The sequence below is a fragment of the Arvicola amphibius genome, chromosome 2, assembly GCF_903992535.2.
Source record: "Arvicola amphibius chromosome 2, mArvAmp1.2, whole genome shotgun sequence".
Taxonomy (NCBI): domain Eukaryota; kingdom Metazoa; phylum Chordata; class Mammalia; order Rodentia; family Cricetidae; genus Arvicola; species Arvicola amphibius.
In genome coordinates, this window is record NC_052048.2 from 78092031 (window position 1) to 78116524 (window position 24494).

The following is a 24494-nucleotide window of genomic DNA, read 5'->3' on the forward strand; positions in this document are numbered from 1 at the left end:
AACAGGGATTATAAGTGGTCAGAGATTTTAAAGGTAGAAGATTTTCCCTTAGTGTTAAAAGTTGCAGACACTGGATTTTGGGCTCTGGAATTTGTTGGTTTTGAGCTCAGGGATTAGTTGATTTTGTGATCAGTTGAACAAGTGTAGAGTGTTTATTTGGATCTAGTTTCAGAGCCAAAGTGTGTTTCTTTCAATGGCTCCTTTCCACATTTGGGATCTGATTTTAGGGTCAGGGTTTCTTTCACTGGCTCTGGATACAGGGGCTGAAAGTGTAAAATTTGGCTCTGGTTTAAGAGTCAGGGTGTGTCTCATTGGCTCCAAGTTTAGGGTGGTGAAAATTTATGTCTTTCCCTGGCTCTGCTTTCAGGTTCAAGGTGTGTTGTTTTTGTCTGGCCCTTTTATCCTACACATAGGTCTTCATATATTCATTTGTTCCATGAGTATGTGGGTACTTACAATATAAAAATAGATATCATAATATTTGAAAACTTTTTTGACACTGTCAAACTTTTCTACAGAATTAATACTCTTCTGTAACTGATTATATTTATGTTGGAAAAAGATTTTAATAGGTATTTTATAATAAGATCTCAGTATTTTTTTAAGGTAGGAAAAGACTATTGTAATATGAAAATGCTTTAACAGATTAACTGCACATAAAAATTTTACTCCTTTATAAAGTGCAAAACTTTTGCACACTGACTACATTTACAGGGTTTATCTGTAGTATGATTTTACCTCATGATTTTTAAAGACTAGTGATACATGCAGAGGCTATACCATAATGATTGCATTCATATACTTTCTTTCCAGTGTATTTTCATTTATCTCTTGAAGGTGAATGTGCTGAGCTGTCTGGGACCAGCCTTGAGAAAAAAACTCTCTCTTAAGGGTAAAGGCGTCAGTAGTAGAACTATAGTAGATAATATGAATATGAAGACGCAAATGAAAAGAATAAAATGGAGAAACACATAGGGTAGTATTGGAAAGGAATTCCAGTGAGTACTGAAAATTCACCTGCATTTAATTTCCAAATGCTTAAAATACCCTTGACCCTGAAAGGTAGGAGTAAGAACAAAAGACTGCATTAACATACTACAAGGAAATGAACTAGTATTAATTGAAATTCATGAGCTACGTGCACAGTTAAAAATTATGTTGATAGAACAAAACAAGTCATGCTTACACCTTAGACCAAAACATTCTGTAGGCAAACCACTCCCTCAGTAGAATCCCAAGTTATCTTCATAAAGGGAACTGGAACTTAGTTGAATCCTTAGAATTTGTTTGAGGTAGGAAGAGATCTACTTCTCTATTCCTGGCGTACAAGTTCTGACAATTAGAAACACCTGTTGAAAATATCCTTGACAGAGCAGAACTCTTGGACCTATATGTTGGTGGGGCATTTGTTTGAGGTAAAGTCACAATAACCTTGAAGGAACTAGAGGAAAGTCCCAATTCTCTGACCTTTAATCAACTTGTAAACAGGCTCACAATTTTAGGCCTCCACAATGAGCAAAAGTTTTAACACATATATTAATGTTTAACACATAGGGTTTCTCCAGTATGTGTTCTTTTATGCCTTGAAGTTGACTGTGATATGCCAAACCTTTACCCCACTGATAAAATTCATAGGATTTCTCTCCAGTGTGTGTCCTTTTATGCTGTTGAAGAGTATTATGATGACCAAATCCTTTACCATATGATTACAAGCATAGGCTTTCTCTCCAGTTATGTGTCCTTTTATGCTTTGGAAGAGTGCTGTGATGGGCAAATGGCTTTACAATATTGATTACATTCATAGGGTTTCTCTCCAGTATGGGATCTTTTATGCCTTTGAAGATAACTGTGACATGCAAAGGCTTTCCCACACTGATTACATTCATAGGGTTTCTCTCCAGTATGTGCTCTTATATGAATGTGAAGATTACCCTGACTTGCAAAGGCTTTACCACACTGATTACATTCATAGGGTTTCTCTCCAGCATGTGTTCTTATATGCCTTTGAAGATCACTGTTAGATACAAAGGATTTACTACACTGATTACATTCATACGGTTTCTCTCCAGTATGTATTCTTTTATGCCTTTGAAGATGACTGTGACATGCAAAAGCTTTACCACACTGATTACATTCATAAGGTTTTTTTCCAGTATGTGTTCTTTCATGTATTCGGAGACTATTGTGACATACAAAGGCTTTACCACACTGATTACATTCATGTTTCTCTCCAGTATGGGTTCTTTTATGTATTTCAAAATGACTGTAACAATCAAAGGATTTACCACACTGATTACAATCATATGTTTTCTCTCCAGTATGTGTTCTTTTATGCCTTTGAAGATCACTGTGAGATACAAAGGCTTTACTACACTCATTACATTCATAGGGTTTCTCTCCAATACGGGTTCTTTTATGCCTTTGAAGATAACTGTAACATGCAAAGGCTTTCCCACACTGATTACATTCATAGGGTTTCTCTCCAGTATGTGTTCTTATATGAATGTGAAGATCACCCTGCCTTGCAAAGGCTTTACCACACTGATTACATTTATAGGGTTTCTCTCCAGTATGTGTTCTTATATGCCTTTGAAGATCACTGATACATGCAAAGGCTTTCCCACACTGATTACATGCATAGGGTTTCTCTCCAGTATGGGTTCTTTTATGCCTTTGAAGATGACTGTGACATACAAAAGCTTTACCACATTGATTACATTTGTAAGGTTTTTCTCCAGTATGCATTCTTTCATGTATTTGGAGACTTTTTTGACATACAAAAGCTTTCCCACACTGATTACATTCATAGGGTTTTTCTCCAGTATGTGTTCTTTTATGAATATGAAGATAACCCTGACTTGCAAAGGCTTTCCCACACTGACTACATTCATAGGGTTTCTCTCCAGTATGTGTTCTTATATGTCTTTGAAGATCACTGATACATACAAAGCCTTTACTACACTGATTACATTCATAGGGTTTCTCTCCAGTATGTCTTATTATATGCCTTTGAAGATTTCTGATACACACAAAGGCTTTACCACACTCATTACATTCATAGGGTTTCTCTCCAATATGGGTTCTTTTATGCCTTTGAAGATGACTGTGACATACAAAAGCTTTACCACATTTATTACATTCGTAAGGTTTTTCTCCAGTATGTCTTATTATATGCCTTTGAAGATCACTAATACATGTAAAGGCTTTATCACATTCATTACATTCATATGCTTTCTTTCCAGTATGTGTTCTATTATGCATTTGAAGAAAACTGTGATGTCCAAAGTCCTTATCACACTGATTAAATTCATATGGTTTCTCTTTAGGATTTGTTCTTTCATGCCTTTGAAGATGACTGTCATATGTAAGGGCTTTAAGACATTGAGAAGATAAAGAAGGTTTCTCTCCAGTTTTACTTTTTTCCTGCCTGTAAGTATAATGGAACACGTATAAGCATTATTATATTCAATGCACTGTTAAATGTTTATATCTGTATGAATTAATTTTACAATTTGGTCCAATCATAAAGAAGAATTAGATCTTATGGTTTTATTACTGTGAATACACTCATGTTGTTCCCCTTTATTAAGGATTGTTTTGCATCTTTGAGGATACTTCTGATTGTAAGATACTTTTTTACATGGTTCATACTTACAGAATCTTTTTTATATACATGATAATGCAAATATATGAGGAGAACTGGAAAAACTCAGAGTTTTACCATGCTTATTGCATTCATAAAGTTTCCTATTCTGTGAGTGATACGACATTTGCTAAGTGACCTAGGATAAACAAAAGTATTTACAAAGTCTTAGTACTGATGTAGCTTTTCTGCAATGTGTATTGCTGATGTATTAATAATGAAACTGGAAAAAATTACTTGTATACTTGAATCAAACTCAATAAGTATACTCAACATTGGAATTGCTATGTATCTTCTAATTGTTCTGAGAGAGAATTGTGTTTTGTCATTACATATATGTATGCTTATATGACTTGATTTTGCAGTGACATATGATATACTAAATAAAAGAATAATAATAAATAAAAGTTTTCTATATTGAATTCACACAGTATGACTTTCTGTACTCATAGACATGTGGTATAGAGATTATCAGCTGAGGCATTGTTTCCTTGACTTCTTTCTTAAAGAATGCCTTGTGCATGCAATTCACCTACCTGAAATTGTACTTTATAGTTTTGTGAGAATTTAATAATCAGTGATACAATTTAAGCTGTTTTTATTTACACTATTGCTTTTGATAAAAACTTCCAGGACACAATAAAATTTCTTCAGATGCACATATGTATCAACTTTCTCATGAAAGTTACCTTTCATACCCCGTAGAATGTTGCCAATGTTGTTCAATAGTATGGTCTTCCCAACTGTATCCTAAAATATAATACCAGAAAATGCATGTTTTATTATTAAAAATTGTGCAAAATTAATTACTACCTTTAATGAACCTTAAACACTGCTTGATTTATTCACTCCATTCTTCTTTCTCAATCAAATTACAAGAGAGCATCAATAATTAATGAATAGTTGTCCCCTTATTTTAAATTGTAAAGGAAAATTCTGGCTTACCTATAATAGTGAGGTTCCTGTAGGTCTCTAGCATCACATCTTTGTAGAGATTCTTCTGGGAAGGTTCCAGCAATGTCCATTCTTCCCAAGTGAAGTCAACATGCACATCACCATAGGTAACAGCATTCTTAAATATCCCATACATGTGTACAAAAGAAAGCATGAAACTGACTATATTATATATATACTTCTTTGACACTACAGTCAAAAGATTCTGGTAATCCCCACAAATAGTCCAAAACATAGACAAAATTTAATCACCAGGTCACTTTAAAGGGAAACTGATTAAGAGGTTCACCTCTGTCATTTCTCTACCCTTTGAATGGGGTGTCACCTTGCAAGAGAAATGTTTATTATAAAACATAGACAAATAAACAGATCAACAGCACAGAGTACACGTGAGAAATTGTATGAACAATTAATTCCTATTTAAAAAAACAAAAATAAGATGGGCAAGCTGGGTACATTGGCTCATGACTTTAATCAGAAAGCACAGGAGTGTATATATCTGCCTCTGAGTTGAATGTAAGCCTAGTGTATGCAATCTCTTCCAGGATAGTCAGAAGTACATATTAAGACCATTTCCCATGGAAAAATCAGTCAAACGATCAGAAACAATAGAAAGAACTTGGGATTTTCATTGAAGTTTCTACAAAGAGTTATGCATTCATTCCAGTTCTGTATTCATCTTCCAGAAACCTAATTGCCCCAATTAGAACTGTAACATGAATAAAATTTTACTAAAAGGCAGTGCAAGTTTAAAAGTTTACAAATGAACAGACTAAAAGCTTAACAATACAAATGTTGATCACAAATAATCAACACAGGGCAGGAGAGATGCCCTAATATTAAGAGTCATCGCTGGTCTTGTTTATAGGTGGGCTCATTTGCTAGAGCTTAAGTGGGAGATCACAACTACCCATTATTTTAAATTTAGGGTTTCTGCGACCAGCATTTTATCACTGTAAGAATCATGTAACCTCATGGTACAGATTCATGCATACAGTTACTTATATTCAATAAAAGTTTCAAAATTAACACAACAGCTGGAAAAAGGTGATGTACCTGCAATCCAATGACTCAGAAAGCTCAGACAGTATTAATGCCATGAATAAATGCCCTCCTTGGAAATATACTGAATCCCTCTGCCAAACTTTAAAATTCAAGATATGGGTGACAAAATTATCCAATAATATCAAAACAAAAAAAGCCAGGAATGTTGGTCCAGTTTCAATCCCAGAACTTGGGAGCCAGAGTTAGGTGATATCTGAGTTTGAGGCCAACCTGGTGTACAGGGCAACTTTCAGTCCAGCTAGGGCTACATAGACAAAACTTTACTTCAAAAAACACACAAAGAAAACAATTTTTAAAAGCAAGCTACCAAACTGCATTAGCACTGAATAGCAACTACTTCTACTAAACCTTTCATGATTTAGTGTTTCCGTCTATAATGGTGGAGAAGGCATAATAGCACAAGAAGGAACCTGGATGATTAGTTTCAACCACAGCATAGAAGACACAAAGAACAGGGGATGGATTCAAGCAATAGAGACTCATATCACATCTCCAATAATGAATTTCATCCAAAAAAGTCCCCCCTACTAATGGTTTCACAACCAATCAAAAGAAAATCGCTAAGGAGACACACTTGACCAAATACAACCTCCTATCTGTTTTTCACTCATCAACTACATTCTGACCCAGGTCACTATAGGCTCATGGTCATCGGTGACGAAAATGCTTTTGTCACTCCAATGATCCTCATAGTCCACACCAGCACCTACAATATTTAAAGGTCCAAAGTTTTTTCTGACACCACAGACAATCTCTTGACAATGACGTCTTTCCAACAAACAATAGAACAGGATACCATTTACATCCAAAAGAGAAATGGACACATAGTGAGGGAAGATTGGACCAAGAAAGACTGAAGCACAGCAGGTCATACGTCAAGTCCTGTAGCTCTGTCTCAGATTCGTGGGGCTTTAGTTTTATAAGACTTAGATGGCCCTAACCTGCAACTTCTCCTACATCTTTATCTTTGGTTAATTCTATTCCCTATATGCAACTGTCTTTCCATGGAATATGTCTTATAGCTTAGGTATCTCACCATTTTATGTTATCAAAATGCAATTCAACATGTTGTGGAATATTCTTTTAGGCTATGTTATATTTGTTTATGCTGTGGAACATTTGTATTAATGCTGCAAGGATATGTTGCATTTTTATGCTGTGTTTGTTCAACTTTGTGAAAACATGATACCTTGATGCCTAAATCACTTGGTTGGTCAAAACAAGTGCCAAATGACAAATAGATTGACAGTAAAAAAATAGGAGGAGATGCCAGGCAGAGAGAATAAACGGAAAGAGAAATGTAGGAAAAGAAATCGAAAGAAAAGCAAGGAAATAAGAGTATAGCAAGGGCCAGACAGCTACACATAAAGTCAGGGAGTAAGTAATAAAGAAAGGTATACAGAATAGAAGAAGATAGAACTCCAGAGGCAAAAGGTCAATATAACAATTTAAGAAAAACTGCCAAGAAACTAGTTAAACTAAGGCCAGATATGTCTAAATAATAATAAAAAATTTTTGTTATTTAATGGGGAGTCAAGTTGTGGCCAGATATTTCTAAGTAATAATAAAAAAATCTGTGTTATTTATTGGGGAGCCGAGTTGTGCCCCCCCCCAAAACAGCAAAAAAACCTAAATATAATTTGGTATACAACATGGGGCTCAAATTTCATTTCTCCTCTAAGAGTTTCTGCCTTAAAGCAAATGCTTAAGCAGCACTTACTTAAAAAAAAAAAACTAAGTAAATAAAAGGTCTGCAGAAGCATGACCATTGGCTTCCTAATGCTAGGAAGGTAGAAAGTGCTTCCCACAGCAATCTCCAACCAGACTGTGAGCTTGGCTTTCATGCCTAGATTAGTGGGAGCAGCCAGCAGCAAAACTCATGGCAGAGGTCCATTCCACTTAGCAGATTAAAGGCTCATGTGGTCATACATGAGAGTAGAAGAGGTTCAGACTGAGAGACCTATGAAAAGTTTCCAGTGTGTTTTACAATATACATAGGCTTAAGAAAGACAAGAAAATTTATATAAGAAGTAAAGAAAGAAATACTTCAAAAAATAATAAAGTCTTTAAAGAGATAGTAAAAGTAATATAAAATAGGGAGGCAGGTAATGATAGGAAATAAACAGGGTTTCTGGATCTTATATAATATTGTGCTGATTTTGAATTTTTTGATGTATGACAAGCAAGAGACAGTATCTGAAAAACTTGGAATTGTAAACAGGGCTGCCAAACTGAACCAATCTAGATACTTTAGGCAATATTAATTTAAAAAATAAGTCAAATGTACTGGAAAATGGAAATTAAGAAATGATTTAGAGAAGAGGTTTTACTTTGGTTTCTGTAGGGGGCAAAAGATTAGAGAATTCTTCAGGAATAATATTGATCAGGTTTGATCAGGGATGACCTCTAAAAACTTGACCTGTGAAATCTAACAACAAATATTATAGCTGGTTTTCCCAAGACTTTTCCATTATCTCAAATTTTTCTCTGGGACCTCTAAAAGTGTCTTTTCCTACATTTTGCAGGAAACAATCGAGAGAATCCTCCACCTCCAGTTCCATGAGATTTTTATGGAGGCTTTTGGTTATATGTTGGACTATGGATGTTTGTTATCATTTGTGGGAATATAGCAGATTGACAGAAATTTAAGGTCACTTTGTCACAGTGTATTTACATTTCTACTTTGGTTTAAGGTATTGTCCCTATGCCATTCATTTAAAAATTTAAGATAAAATTCTAGTTTTTCAAGGTTATTATAATAAACTATTTAGGATAATAAAAAACCCCACAGATTAGCTGAAAGGAGGTCATGCACATCTCTAATCCCAACACTTCAAAGGCATAAACAGGTACATCTCTAGGCATTCAAGACCAGTCAGGTCTACAGAATGAGTGGCAGGAGAGGCTCCAGAACTATATACAGACACCGAGTCACAAAATAATTGGAAAAAAACACAGGTTAGTATATAATCAGTTATAATAATCAATTTTGAATGTTAAGTATGTTTTCAAGTTCATATATAGGTACATTGAATAGACAAATGGTTTTCAAGCACTTCAAAGATCTATGAAATATATCATTTTATTACTTCAGAGATACCAGACATTGAAAAACTCCATTGGAGTTTGCTTTCATTGTGACAAGACTAGATACTAGGCAAGAAACTGCTCTTGCCTTTGACTGATGATAATGTGCTATACAGACAGGAAATGCAGGACACACAGAAATAGACTGCCTAACTTTGCCAAAACAAGGCAGGATAATTCCAGCTTCACAGAAGGATATGCCATATTTTCTGCAAGACATATAAGAAAGCAACTGATGAACTTTGTGAGTACAAGGCAGGATATTCCTTTGAATTTCATGCTTCACTGAAAAATTTACCAGTTATTCTGGGCCTATTGAATGAAGTTGGTTGCCCCAACATTTCAAAGGAACTGTGGATGATTGTCCAGCCAGCCAAATGTCTCTGATTTTAGATAATATCACATCTTTCTGAGTCTTTGATGAATTTGAAGACTACTTAGTTATAGTTGCAGTTTTCCTTAGGATAGAAAATAAGTTAGGGGTAAAACTTTGACTTCACTAAGATAGGATCGATAACGCATTACTTTCTCTGAATATATTACCTACAAATGGAAAGATTACTTGATATGGGATTCCCCTCTGTATGCTGTGATTACCACTGATTAATAAAGAAACTGCTTTATAGGGCTATAGCAGGAAAGAACAGAGCTAAGCAGGGAAAACTAAACTGAATACGGAGAGAAAGAAGGTGGAGTCATGAGACTCCATGTAGTCCTGCCAGAGACAGACGCTGGGGATGGTATTTTACCTGGTAAGCCAACGCTACATGGTAATAGACAGATTAATAGAGACGGGTTAGTATAGGATATAAGAGTTAGCCAAAAATATGCTAAAGCTATTGGCCAAACTGTAGCATGAGGGCCTGCTTGTTAGGGTTTCTGTCCTCCCACCAGGTCCCACAGACATTTGGCCCCAAAGAAAATCACACAGAAGGTCTACATAAGTTATAAAACTGATTGGCCCATTAGCTCAATCTTTTTATTAGCTCTTGTAACATATACTAACCCATTATTTATTCTTATCTATATTAGCCACATGTCTCGGTATCATTTTCGGCAGGGTAGGTCACATCTTGCTTCTTCTGTGGTCTGGGCAAGACTGCGGGAAGAGCTTCCTTCTTCCCAGAATACTCCTGTTCTCATTGCCCTGCCTCTACTTCCTGTCTGGTTGTCCCACCTATATGTCCTGCCTGGCTACTGGCCAATCAGCAGTTATTTAAAACATGGTTGATAGAATACAGACAATTCTCCCACACCACCAAACAGCATTGCAAATAATATACTTTCTGACTGTTATTTACAGCTGGAAACAAACAGGTGGTCTCATGCTAAAAATTAGCACACATGTGGCCAACAAAAATCCACTTAAAACCTGAGAGAGTTTGAGAAGTAATTCTAGCCTTTTCAAAAAACAAACAAACAACAACAACAACAAAAACAGAGTAAAACATGGCTTAATGCCATGGCTCCATTACAGAGGTTTTTTCTGATTCAGTGGTAACAGAAAAAAAAAACCCACAGTTCTGAAAGGGTAGCTTTCTGACCCATGCTTCCAATAAAACTCTGACAAGGGCTGGTTATGAAACATTTAAATTCAGTTTGTGAGCAGAATACTACACCTTGTTTAATGGCAACATAGACCTGCTGTGTGCCTGAAAATGGGGCTGTGAAAATGGTTCACAATAAACAGACCTCTGTTCCACCATGTTGTACTGGGTGGAGCCAAAAGGCAAAGCAACCTTAGTACTAGTCAGGCCTCAGCTTAACATTTTAAGAAGTGCTTCTGGACAGAAAAGAATTACAGATACACAACAGGACAGATTAAGCAGATATAAGTATTGTTACTAAAAATTCTTGCTTGATACCTGTTTTGTTTTATGTAATTTTACTATGTAATATGTAATTTTTCAGTAAGACAGAAAAGGGGAGATGATGTGGGATTCCCTTCTGTATGATGTGATTACCACTGATTAATTAAAAATGTGCTTTGTGGGCCTATAGCAGGCCATAACAGAGCTAGGCAGGGAAAATTAAACTGAATGGTGGGAGAAAAAAGGCAGAGTTGTGAGACACAAGGAGACAGATGCTGGGGATGGCTTACCCGATAAGCCACAGTGATGTGGTGACTCACAGGTTAATGGAGATGGGTTACTTTAGGATAGGAGTTTCCCATAAATTTTGGCCAAACAGTATTGCAAATCATATAGTTTCTGTGTGATTAATTTAGGGCTCAGTAGCCTGGAACAAACAAGTGGCTTCATACTACAAATACTGAAAATGTAATTCTTACATGGAAACAGTTTTGTCTATATAGTCTTACTATGTTAAGGTTAAACATTACATTTAAGCAAAATGTTGTGTAATATATTTTTAACATGTGTTACTTTTATTATGCTGTGGAACGTTTGTTTCAGTAATCCAAAGATGTGCTGAATTCTTTTACGTTGTATTTGCTTAACTCTGTAAAGTCCTGATATTTTGCCTGTCAAAACAATTAATTGGCCTAAGAAAGAGCTGGATGGCCAAAGCTTGGCATGAAAGATTAGGAGGGGCTTTCAGATACAGAGAATAAATTGGAGGAATAAATTAAATTAAATAAATTGGACCACAGGTTCAGCAAGTGTTTTATGGAGTTACCTTCTGGGACTAGAAATCATTTTCCTTATTCCTTCCTTAAATTGAAGGTTAAGGATGGAGTCTTACCCTTAATTAGAGAGAAATCAGAGAGTGAAAAAAAGAAGGAAAAATAAAAGAAGAGGACACTAGCCAAACAGCAAGCCACAGAATAGTTAGTAAAGTAAGGCATACAAAATACATAAAGATAAAAGCCCAGAGGAGCAAAGATAGTTTCCAAAAAGCTGGCTAGAAATAGTAAAACTAAGGAGTTTATAAAAAGGAATTCACCTTCACATGAGTCATTTATTTGAGATCTGGGTGGCATGCTCCCCAAAGAGTAAAGTGTAAAAAAAAAAAAAATAAAAACACCAGGCTTCATCCTCACAGCTTCATGCAATGGATTCTTACAGTCTCCTCAATGCAACAATCCTGCACTGTAACCACAGACTAACTTACCTTAACTTTTGATTATTCCTTGTTTCCAGTACCTGTATATGATGGGTGATACTGCAAAGTTTGATTTAATTAGAACAGACACTATCCCAATTGGGTTACACGTTTGGAACACAAGTGCAGCAGGTGTTTTATCAAGTTACTTCCTGGGACTAGAAATTACTTTGCTTACTCCTTACATAAATTGAAAGTTTAGGATGGAGTCTTACTCTTAATGAACCTTGGCAGGATTTCATTCCTTTGCCATTGTTTTCTCTATAATGGTGATAACTCCTTGAAAATTCCTGCCTTTTTCAGATACTGACTGTCATCTAAAAATATCTTTTAATTTTCATTTACTTCCACCACCCTCCACTTGTTTTCTTTTCACTGTAGACCTAAATGAGTCATCAGTAAAAACCATGTAACAGATTAAATATTCCATTTAAGTAATTAGTCCATTAATTTTTAATTCTGCCTTACTAAATTTCAAGGTATAGGCATCATAAGAAAGACTTTCAGGCCAAAACATAACACAAATGACCACTAGCTTATTTTTCATCGAGTTTCTTTTGGACTGAAATCCTATTATCTCAGTCTCTATTTCCTGCCATTATTCTTAACATTTCCATCTTCCTGGTCTTACAAGAAGAGCCAGTTCAATTTTATGTAGAACTTTCTACAATTTTTGCCATCTAACATATTATTATTTTCCACATTCTTTCAAAAGACAACATTCTTTTTTTTTTTTTTTTTTTTTTTGGTTTTTCGAGACAGGGTTTCTCTGTGGCTTTGGAGCCTGTCCTGGAACTAGCTCTTGTAGACCAGGCTGGTCTCGAACTCACAGAGATCCGCCTGCCTCTGCCTCCCAAGTGCTGGGATTAAAGGCGTGCGCCACCACCGCCCGGCAACATTCCCAGGCTCTGCCTAGCAACAAAATCACATTATGTGTTCCATTTCTTATTCATACTTGTGTTTACGCTGCAGTAACTAAGGTCTCTAACCCAAAGCATCTTAGGCAAAGAATGGATTTATTTGGCTGATTACATTAGATCATACTCCTTCATTTTGGGAGGCTTAGGATAAAAATTCAAGCTAAAAATTAAATCAAAAGACAGGGTAAAGATTGTTTCCTGTGCCCCCAACCCACCATACCCTGTGAGCTCTGTGGGGACCAATGCTTGGTGGATATTGGAGGTGAGTCAGCAGTGGCCATATGGCCCTGGACCCCTACTCCCTAAAACTTCCATGTGGGAGAAAAGTCAGAAGCTCCCCTCCCCAGGTCCCTTCGGCATCCCTAGCCACCAGTAGGGAGCTGGCTTTCTAGCCATCAATCCACCCCTTCTCTGACCCGCCCTACCCTGCAAGCTCTGTGGAGAACAATACTTGGTGGACATTAGAAGTGAGTCATCTCTCTTCAACATAGTTCTTGAAGTCTTAGCAATAGCAATAAGACAACATAAGGAGATCACGGGGATTCAAATTGGAAAGGAAGAAGTCAAACTTTCATTATCTGCAGATGATAGGATCGTGTATATAAGTGATCTCAAAAACTCTATCAGAGAACTCCTATAGCTGATAAATACCTTCAATGAAGTGACAGGATACAAGATCAACTCAAAAAAATCAGTAACCCTGATGTAGGTGGGTCTTCTATCTATCTGTTGTTTTCATTGGTTAATTAATAAAGAAAACTGCTTGGCCTGATAGGTCAGAACATAGGTAGGCAGGGAAGACAGAACAGAATTCTGGGAGGAAGAAGGCAGTGAGGCAGTCGCCATTAAGCTCCAGCCCAAGATGGACGTAGGTTAGAATCTTCTCAGTAAGCCACCACCTCGTGGTGCTACACACATTAATAGAAATGGGTTAATCAAGATGTAAGAGTTAGCCAGTAAGAGGCTAGAGCTAATGGGCCAGGCAGTGTTTAAATGAATACAGTTTCCGCGTTATTATTTCCAGGCCTAAGCTAGCTGTGCAGAAGCCGGGCAGGATGAAAAGCAGGCCTGCTTGCCTCCTCACTACATATCCCTTCTATACAAAAGGATAAAGAAACTGAGAGGGAAATCAGAAAAATATCACATTTCACAATAGCTACAAATCACATAAAATATCTGGGGTAACACTAACAAGGATGTGAAAGACCTACTTGACAAGAACTCTAAGTCTTCGAAGAAGGAAATTGAAGAGAATACCAGAAAATGGAAAGATCTCCCATGCTCTTGGATATGAAAAATCAACATAGTAAAAAGGGCAATCTTACCGAAGGCAATCTATAGATTCAATGCATACTCATCAAAATCCCAACACAATTCTTCACATATTTCGAAAGAACAATAATCAACTTTATATTGAAAATCCAAAAACATAGGTTAGCCAAAACAATCCTATACAATCCTATACAATAAAGGAACTGCTGGAGGCATTACTATCCCTGACATCAGGCTCTATTACAGAGCTACAGTAATGAAAACAGCTTGGTATTAGCATAAAAACAGAGACTCGAATTGAAGACCTGGATATTAATCCTCACACCTATGAACACCTGATTTTTGACAAAAAAGCAAAAAAGGTATGATGGAAAAAAGGAAAGCATCTTCAACAAATGGTGCTGGCATAACTGGATGCCAACCTGTAGAAGAATGAAAATAAATCCAAGTCTGTTACCATGCAGAAAAGTCAAGTCCAAATAAATTACATATCTCAACATAAATCTGACCTCACCAAACCTGATAGAGGAGAAAGTGGGAAGTAACCTTCAATGCATGGGTATAGAAGACTACTTCCTAAATATAACCCCATTAGGACAGACAATTAGAGCAACAATAAATAAATGGGACCTCCTGAAATTGAGAAGCTTCTGTAAAGCAAAGGACACAGTCAATAAGACAAAAAGGCAGCCTACTGAATGGGAAAAAAATCTTTAACAACCTCATATCAGACAAAGGACTGGTCTCCAAATTATATAAAGAACTCGAGAAATTAACCATTAAAATTCTAAATAACACAATTAAAAAAGTGGTGTACAGAAATAAACCCGAAAATTCTCAAGAGAAGAATTTCAAATGGCCATAAGATACTTAAGGACATGTTCAACTTCCTTAGCTATTAGGGAAATAAAATCAAAAAAACTCTGAGATATCATCTTACTCCTGTCAGAATGAATAAGATCAAAAACACTATGCTGTAGAGGATGCTGATTAAGGGGAACACGCATCCATTGCTGGTGGGAATGCAAACTTGTGCAACCACTTTGGAAATCAGTGTGGTGTCTCTCAGATAACTGGGAATCAACCTACCTCAGGATCCAGCAATACCACTCTGGGGAATATACCCAAAAGATGCTCAATCATACTATAAAAACATTTGTTCAACTATGTTTATAGCAGTATTGTTTGTAAAAGCCAGAACCTGGAAACAACCTAGATGCCCCTTAACTAAAAAATGGATGAACAAAGTGTGGCACATCTACACACTAGATTACTAGTCAGCTGTAAAAAAACAATGACATCTTGAATTTTGCATGCAAATGGATTGAATTAGAAAATACTATCCTAAGTGAGGTAACCCAGACCCAAAATAATGGATACAGTATGTATTCATTCATTAGTGGATTCTAGCCATAAACAAAGGGCATTGAGGCTATAGTTCATGATCTTAAAGAATCTAAGTAATAAGGTGAACCCAAAGATAAACATATATAGACCAACCTGGAAATTTGAATCAGACAAAAGTTTGAGAGCAGGGGGCATGGGGATTGAAGGAAGAAGAGAAGGAGGGGTTGAGGCGAATTTGAAGGAATGGGATAGCCGAGAAGAGGAAGGACAGATATGCGAGCAAGGAAAGAGATATCTCAATTGAGGAAGCTATGATGGAGTTAGCAAGAATCCGGCTTTAGAAAAATGCCCAAGAACCCACCAGGATGACCCCAGCTAAGACCCTAAGTAAAAGAGCAGAGGGTGTCTGAATTGGCCTTACCCTGTAGTCAGACTCATGATTATCTGAAATATCACCATAGAACCTTTGTCTAACAACAGATGGAAACAGAGGCAATGACCCACATAGGAACTGAGCTCCCAAGATGCAGTTGAAGAGTTGAAGGCGTGAGAGTATGTGCAAGGAAGTCAAGACCAAGAGGGGTTCATCCACTGAGACAGTTTGCTTGAGTGAATGATAGCTCACCAACTCCAACTAGACTGGGAGTGAATGAGCATGGGAACATCAAGCCCCTTTGAAGGGGGTTGACAGTTGGGGCAGACTGAGGTGCCACTGATAGTGACACTGGGATTTGTTTCTACTGCATGTACTGGCTTCTTGGGATCCTATTCCCTTTGGATGCAAACTTTGCCCAACCTAGATGTAGTAGGGAGGGCCTTGGACTTTCAACAGTGCAGGGTGCATAGCACTCTCTTAGGATTGGAGGAGGGTAAGAGGATCTGTAGAGTGAGAGGGAGGAGAGTTGGAGAGGGGAGAGAGTGGGAATTTGGATTGGTAATTTTTTAAGTAATAATATAATAAATTATTTCAAAAAATTGTTTTCTGGCTTTCTCTCTTGCCTATTCACGGTCTAATGCTCATATCCCTTTTCTAATCCAGGTAATCTTTCTTAGTGATATTGTCACATGGAGGAGCCTTCCACAATTAATCATCAGTCAACACAATCTCTCATAGACATAGCACTTTCTGGCTATTATGAATAAAGCCAGTATGAACATACTTGAGCAAGTGTACTTGTGGAAGAATCATTTGGGTATATATCCAAAAGTGGGATGGATGAGTCTTGAGGCAGGCTGAGTGCCAATTTTCTGAGAATAGCATATTGATTTTTCACAGAGGCTGTAGAACTGTGTACTTGCAACAGCAGCAAGTCCCCTTGCTCCATGTTCTTGCCAGCATTAGCTTTTACTTGTGTTATGAATCCTAACCATTCTGACAGGTATAAGATGAAACCACAAAGTAGTTTTGATATGCATTTCCCTCATGGCTAAGGATGTTGAACATTTCTTCAAATGTTTCTCTGCTGCTGCAGATTCCTCTACTGAGAATTCTGTTCAGAAGTATAACCCATTATAATTTGATTATTTGATCTGTTGTTGTCTAGTTTTTTGGAGTTCTTTATTTTCCCAAGTGAGAAAACCCAGAAGCACAAAAACAAACATGCAATGTAGCAGTGGATCTAGGGGAATGGAATTTGGTAAAGGGGGAAGACAAGAAGGAATGGAGGAAGGGGAGGCATTAGTCTGGATGTATTGTATGAGAAAAGAATAAAAACAAAGAGAAACAAAAATGTGAAAATGCACTTAATCTGAGTTTAATGATACTCATATTCAGTATAACAACCCAAACAGCTCACATGTCCAAAGTATCTTCTGACACGAAAAACAATCTCTTGATTGTCACATCTTGTAAAATAAAGAAACAAATTAAGTATTTTCAACTTATAATGGCACAGGGTATATTCCCATTCAGAAAAAAAAAGAATATTGCTGTGTTCCAGTTCCCAAATCAGGCTGACATCCCCTGCTCAAGAGAATATCACACCAGAAGAACAGGAAGGCACACCTCTAGTGCATGGAATTTCTACACTTCCTACATTCTCACAGATATAATCACCTACCAACCCTACAGCTGTTACCACCAAAGCCATGACCCCACCCAAAATCCAATGAATATCTCTGCTCGAGTGCAGGCCATATAAGCCAAAAGAACAGGTAGGCTAACATTGGCAAAGCCTCCTTACTGTACAAGAGATAATGGCAACCAACAGAAATGTACATAGGCTGTTTGCCTGTGGACCTCCACCATTCTTTCAATAACCCTCCCAATGCTATCCTCAGTCCCATATCCCTCATCTGTTTTGTAGCCTAAAAATTGGGTAAAACCCATTGCTCAAAGAAAGGACAGATCATCTGCCAGAAGCCCATGTAGGCCACCTGCTCACAGACCTCATCACTCTCAGTGTCACCTCAACACTATCTCCAAGCTCCCTCCCCTCCTCCCTATTTTTAGCTTTAAATATAGACAGGTACTACCTACTGGAATGAAGGCCACACCTAATACCAAATTTTCAGCCCCCAACTTTGTGTGAGAACCCCTGTTAACCATGGACCACACAGAGTAGAAAACTAGAAAGGAAAGAAAAACAAAGGAACAAAACACCTATTCAAAACAACAAACTGAGAAACTGGCATGTAGACCAACATCACTTCAAACTCAAATCCATATACAGTAGCATATGAATAAAATAAAAACAGCAATATCAATAGGTCACTCACAAATTCCAGCTATCAAACTACAAAGCCCTGAATATTGCAACACAGTTGAAGCACAATTGAGACCACATTTATAAAGATAACAAAAGTCCTTTAAGAAGTGAATGAATTCCTTTTTTAAAAAAAGTGGAGAAAATTAATAATTCCATAAAATAAAAAGTAAAGTTTTAGAGTAATAAAGAATTACTCAAACATACAAACAAGCAGTTGGTGGAAATGAATAAATCTGTTTAAAATCTGAAGATAGAAATAGAAGCAATTTTAAAAATGTAAACTGAAGGAATTCTCAAAATGAAAATCTAGGTAATTGAACAGGACTTACAAAGGAAAGTTTTACCAATATAATACAAGACAAGGAACAGAAAATTTCAGACTCTGAAGGTATGATAGAAGAAATAGACACATTGATTAAAAATGGTAAATCTAAAAATTTCCTGAAACAAACATCCAGTATATCTGGAACACTATGAAAAGAGAAAAAAACCTAAGAATAATAGAAATTGAAGGAGATGAATCTGAACTCATAGGCCCAGAAAAGATTTTCAAAAAACTTAATATTCAAAACCTTACCTAACTATAAGAAGTGCACAGGAGAACACAGCCCACATAATCAACTGAGTAGGGCTCACAGGGGCTCAGAGAGCCTGAAAAAAAGCATCGTGGAACCTGCAGGAGTCTGCACCATATCTGGTTGCCTGTATGTTACCATTGCGTGGCTCAGTGTTCTTGTATGACTCCTAAGAGTGGGACTGGGAGTTCTCCCTGGGTCTTTTGCCTGCTCTTAAAACACTTTTCCTCCTACTACATTGCCTCATCCATTCTTGATAAGAAGGAGTGTCCTAAGTTTTATTGTAACCTGTCATGAAGGCTTTACTGGTATCCTGGGATATCTCCTCTTTTCTGAAGGAAAATGGTGGAGGAGTGAATCTGGTGGAGAGACTGAGAGGACTGGACAAACCACAAGGTAATATTGCATACTGGCTTTCTCTTTTGCTAACATATGCACAGGTAGATCTCTTATCTATCTCGGGCCCATTTAGTCACTTAGTTAAGAAATTGAAACCTCAGTGGAAGAGCCAACCCACAGTAATCATTCCTCAACACAATTATTCACCAAACAGTAATTATCAGTTCTGATCTGGGTAAAGCCTCAACCGATGTTCCCTTAGGTGATGCTAGGCTACATCATGTTGACAGTTGAAGCTAATTATGATGAAGACAATAATATACGGAAGATGTTAAAAGTAGAAAAATCAATTTATTAACCATATTCATCACTAAAGCAGCAAAAACCCAAACATTAAGATAGCAGAACAGGCTCCAAAGCCACAGAGAAACCCTATCTCGAAAAAAACCAAAAAAAAAAAAAAAAGATAGCAGAAACAGAAAAGCATATATATATATAAAAATGGGAAAAAGCAAGCCTCTACAGTCAAGTAGAGAAAAACAAAACCTGTCTTTCCACAGAAAGTTTTCAAACCAACAAAAAGGTTATGGATCTAATAACATAATAGAGAAAATTTTCTGAATAAAAATGGTGAAGATGTATCATTTTCTCGAGAAACAACATACATTTACATAATTACATAAAGTAATGAAATCAACAACATATAAGGCACCACTGGCAAAACAAGACCCAAAGACAGACCTACAAATTGATAGCATGGTACCTTAAACAAGAGCAACAAGCTTCTAAACAAAATTAAACCACAAGAAAAGACGCCAGCACTCATCCTGTGGACTCCAGTTCTGTGCTTTGACAATAATAGAAAAATGGGTTGGATGAGTAGACATGTTCCATGAAAACTGAGGAGATTTGCTTAAAGCATTCTGATGCTTTAACTTTGTAGAAAATAGTTTCGATTACTAAAAGAATATCATTGCCTTATAATAAAGAACATTATACCTGTTCAGATCACATAGACAACACTGTGCTTCCTAAAACAGATGCGTTGATAATTACCTGTATGTCTGCAGAGTAAGGAAATGAGAACTTTTCCAATCAAATAAAAAAATAACAGTTTAAAAAAAATAGTGCATACACCTAAAGCAACTTGTCATGCTCTAATTGCTTTATGAGTCACAAGAACTTTCTTTCTTTCTTTCTTTTTTTTTTTTTTTTAGAGCCTGTCCTGGAACTAGCTCTTGTAGACCAGGCTGGTGGCCTCGAACTCACAGAGATCCGCCTGCCTCTGCCTCCCGAGTGCTGGGATGAAAGGTGTGCGCCACCACCGCCCGGCCACAAGAACTTTCTAAAGCAAATATATTCCCACATTTATACGCTTATTTGTGAGAGAAAAATCTCTTCCATGTGTTTACAGATGACCTACAAGTAAACAGGGTGTCGCATTCTCTGGAAATGGAGTTGCAGGTGATTATGAGCTTTCTAACTTAAATATTGCAATATAATAAGGCCTAAGAATTTTGATTCACTGAAAAACGCTTAAAACTTAGACTGTCAAGAGCTGAGCAAAACTTCAACTGCATACATCTGGTTTCCCTAAGGGAAATACATTTTGCAAACTTATACAGCTACTATGGATGTCAAAATGACACTTCCTGCCAGGCATCTCCATTGTGGTAAAGAACCAATCAGAAGTTAGCTCGTGGGCATTGGATGTGCTTTACTGATAATGGTGGAATGTTGCAACTGACATCCCATGCCCCCATGACCTCCAGGTATAGCAACTTTCAGGAAATTCAGCTGACCAATTCTCAGGACCTGGAGGTGTGCCAATCCTGAGACTGTTACTATGCAACCAGCAGACTCCCAGATGCCCCCCTTCCTCTAACCCCAATATATGCTCGGCCCCACTGCAGCTTTGGGCTCCTATTACTTCACCAGATGTGTTGCAAGGACAGAGGACTGGAGTTAACTTGTAATTAAAGTGATTCTTTGCTTTTACATCAGATATGGTCTTTTGTTGGTTTGGGGGGTTTAGGCCCTGGGCACAACATGTAGAAATTAAAGAAACACAAATTTCATAACTTTTACAAAATTAACTCAAACTGACCCTTAAGCTATTGTGTCTGTCCCTCCAGCTACTAATATTTCTTAAAAAGCCCATGTTCTAGAGTTCTTTCTTCAAATGAAGGTGATTGATCTCTTGCTCTGATTCTGCAGCCCTGTATGACACCTTGTGGAAGAAGATAATGCAGCCCCATTGATGCCCAGTTCCAAAACAACATAGAAGAATAATTTAAAATCTGCTCCTGCCACATGGATTATGGCACAAGATTTGGATTCTGACCTATTTATCTGCCCAGCACCACGCAAACCTGGGAAATATCTGCAGATCAAATTCTTTTTGTTCCCTGGAACTAAACTTCAGTGAATCACACCACTGTGACTGGTGCTAAGAGCAAAGTTAAAAACATTCTCATCATGTATTACTGAAAGGCGATCCCCAACACCATTTTTCTCCTGCTTTCTAAGCTATTTGTAACATTTATAAGACAAACGTGAAAGTGAATGCAGTATTCAGAACCACAGAAATCAGGCCTTTAATTTTTCTATCTGTCTTCCTTGTACACAAAAAAGCAGTGCTCATGTGTGCACACTGGAGAGTGATACTACAAGCAACATATCCTCCCATTCCAGGGCTGCACAATCTCCCCCTTCCTCAGAAATCCACACAGAGGGAAACTCAGAAGATGGGGGCCACTGCTCTGGTCACCACATGGAACCACAGTCAGGTTCATGGTACATTCAATTCCCAGTAGAAACGACAGAACATCCGATCTACACTGAACACCTTCCACACACTGTGGCATCGCTTGCAGTCTTTCTTAAAACTCACTACCACAGAAGAGAAGACTCCTGGAGAGTGCCTGAAAGATACCTGCCACTAGTACTCCTGATTGCTCAGACTCCAAACAATTCCTCTTTGGTTAGAGCCACACAGCTGGGCTTCAGAATATTAGCAGTTTCCCTACTGGGTGATCAGAGATCAATTACTCAGGCAACACAATTCTTCCAGCTCTGTCTTTCTAGCTAAGTAGACAGGACCCTAGTCTAGAAAGTTGGTATTTTAGAAGACTCTCTTTTGCTTTCTGAGACCACATCCTGATTCTCATACAAATCATACAGTCCTTTGTGTGCATATTCCATTATATACTCAATGCCCAGTGCAGCCAACCCAATTGCCTCACACCTGGAGAATCCTGCAAACATAGGTCATAGTCACACATTAACTTTGTGAAAGTAAAACAACACATGAATTAGAAAACAATGCAAGAGTCATGGTAGAACTTGGAGGTAGGAAAGAGAATTTGCATATGATACAGTTATAATCTCGAATTTTATTTTGATAAGTTGAAACAGGCTTTATAGCCATGTGCTCCAGACTAGGGATTTGTGTTAGCACCTATCAAAGATTTCTCACACCATTTCTTTAAGGATGAACATCTTAAACCATAAAAATAACAGTCCTGTTAGACAGGACCACACCATTTTACCTAGATCTTCTATTTTGGATGAACTACCTATAGCAATTGGGTTTCCCTATAAGGTCAGTCTTTTACACAGTCTAGATTACACTGGTTTTTGGACCATAAGAAATGAACAATGAAGACATTTATGGAGCACCCAAAATTGACTATGTTAGCCCATATTGGTAATCTCAACCACTGTTGAAGTAGGAAAGCTCTCACCCTCCCTCCTGCCTCTCCCTTTCTTACTGCACCAGCATCAATTTGTGCCTACATCCCTCTTCACTTATAAGTCCCCAGTAGAAGTCAGAGATGCTAGAAATTATTCAGGAACTCGTCTAATTTTTCTTCTCATTGACTTGTCAAGAATCAGTCTGGAAGGAGTTGCAGAACTGCATTCCCATGAAAGCCTTGGTTGATCAGGCCAAACAGTGTTTAATTTTTAAATAGATGTCACCTGGTGTTATACTGTCCATCTGGAAGAACTATGCTTTTTCAAGAAGAAAATTGGAACTTTATGGCATACCTGGTCTTAAGGTTGGCAGTGATCCTGTAATGCTCCCTTGAGTAGCTTGTTAGAGGCCTGTTCTTTGATATGCAGATGAGGCTAATGCCTGATTGTAATCTAGGGGAGGCTTCTGTTAATGGTTTGAAGCCAAAAGTCTGGTAAATTCTGGTAAACAAAGTATATTCTAGCATCCTAATTTATTACAGGCCTGATTACCATACAGCAATCTTTCAGGTGTTTTAAAGGCAATCATCCCTCAGCTAAATTCTACTTGGTGAAAGCCATAGGTTAGCATCTGATTGTGGAGGCTATCCCAGTCTTCTTCCTGTGCTTTGTGAAACCAAAAACTTTCTGTCATTTATTGTTCTTTTGAAGGGAACCACTTTTTCCTATGTCCAGTTGAATCTCTACAGTGGTTTTCTGGAGGTAGGGTTTCTGAAGGAGACTCCAGAGAGTTCCCAACTTTGTTTGCTATTCAGATCACACAGGGATCACTTTTGAAAAACTGAGACTTTGCTCCTCACTCCTGAAAAGATTCTTATTTAGTTGGTTGGGCTGCGGTGTCTAATTGTTTTAGTAGTTTCCTAGGTGGCTTAGCAGTCAAACTTATGACCTAAATGGGCCCTAAGCATCCGTTATATTTTCCATAAGTCTGAAGATCTGGATTATTATATTAAGGATTCAATAAAGAGAATTTTGATTTTCATTAAAAACAATGTGTATTCTAGCATCCTAATTTCTAACAGGCCTGATTACCATACACAAATCTTTTGGGTGTTTTAAAGGCAATCATCCCTCAGCTAAATTCTACTTTGTGAAACTTACTATTTCTTAAGCATTGGTAATCCTTTATATTACCAATTCTAATCTTCTACATCACAGCATAGAAGTGGAGTGCTACCAAACACATGAGATGTCCTTTAAAACCTCCACAAAATTAATAGTAAATGGATCTTTCATATAAAGGAAAAATGCATAGTGCTGAACATCTAGAAGATACTGGAGAAACGAAGCCTCTTCGAGTTTGGCAGCCTGCGCCAAAATCAGGTTGATGTTGCCTAAGAAGATGTTTCTACACAGAGCTCCCTGCTCTCAATGTTCTGAGTAGTTTCAGGCCACAGAGAAAAATTTTTCAGAGGCCTGTCATATTTAGGGAAATGCAATGATTGCATGGGACCTCACAGGATAGGGAATCTGGATGCAGGTTCCCACCCAGATCTGGGGAGGACCCACCACACTGCCTGCTGAACCTCACCATCCGCTCCTCCCCGTCTGGGGATTGCAACTGCTCACTCACCATGTCGTGGTTTCCTGGCTTGCCCAAGCTTTCCACTCCAATCCCTGTAGCAGTATCTGCAGCAGAGCACAAACACTAGTGCCGGTTCCTCTTCAAAGCCAAGCCTGAAAATGGCGCTGGGAAAGTCTCTACGTCACTTATGACTGGCGGGTCACGGGAGGGCCTGATTGGCTAGCAAGGCCTGAGTGACAA

The 24494-nt window shown here is 37.6% G+C and overlaps 1 long non-coding RNA gene and 2 pseudogenes across 1 annotated transcript in view; 2 read left to right on the forward strand and 1 right to left on the reverse strand.

Moving 5' to 3' along the window:
- The window catches only part of LOC119808086, a 46848-nt gene extending 23203 nt beyond the window's left edge, over positions 1 to 23645 (forward strand). The window contains exons 2-4 of the long non-coding RNA XR_005284399.1: positions 3327 to 3429; positions 20388 to 20437; positions 21191 to 23645. This is a non-coding gene — a long non-coding RNA (uncharacterized LOC119808086). The remainder of the gene's footprint in view (positions 1 to 3326; positions 3430 to 20387; positions 20438 to 21190) is intronic.
- The window catches only part of LOC119808081, a 232692-nt pseudogene that overhangs the window by 95008 nt on the left and 113190 nt on the right, over positions 1 to 24494 (forward strand).
- On the reverse strand, positions 1541 to 24312 carry LOC119808082 (annotated as a pseudogene).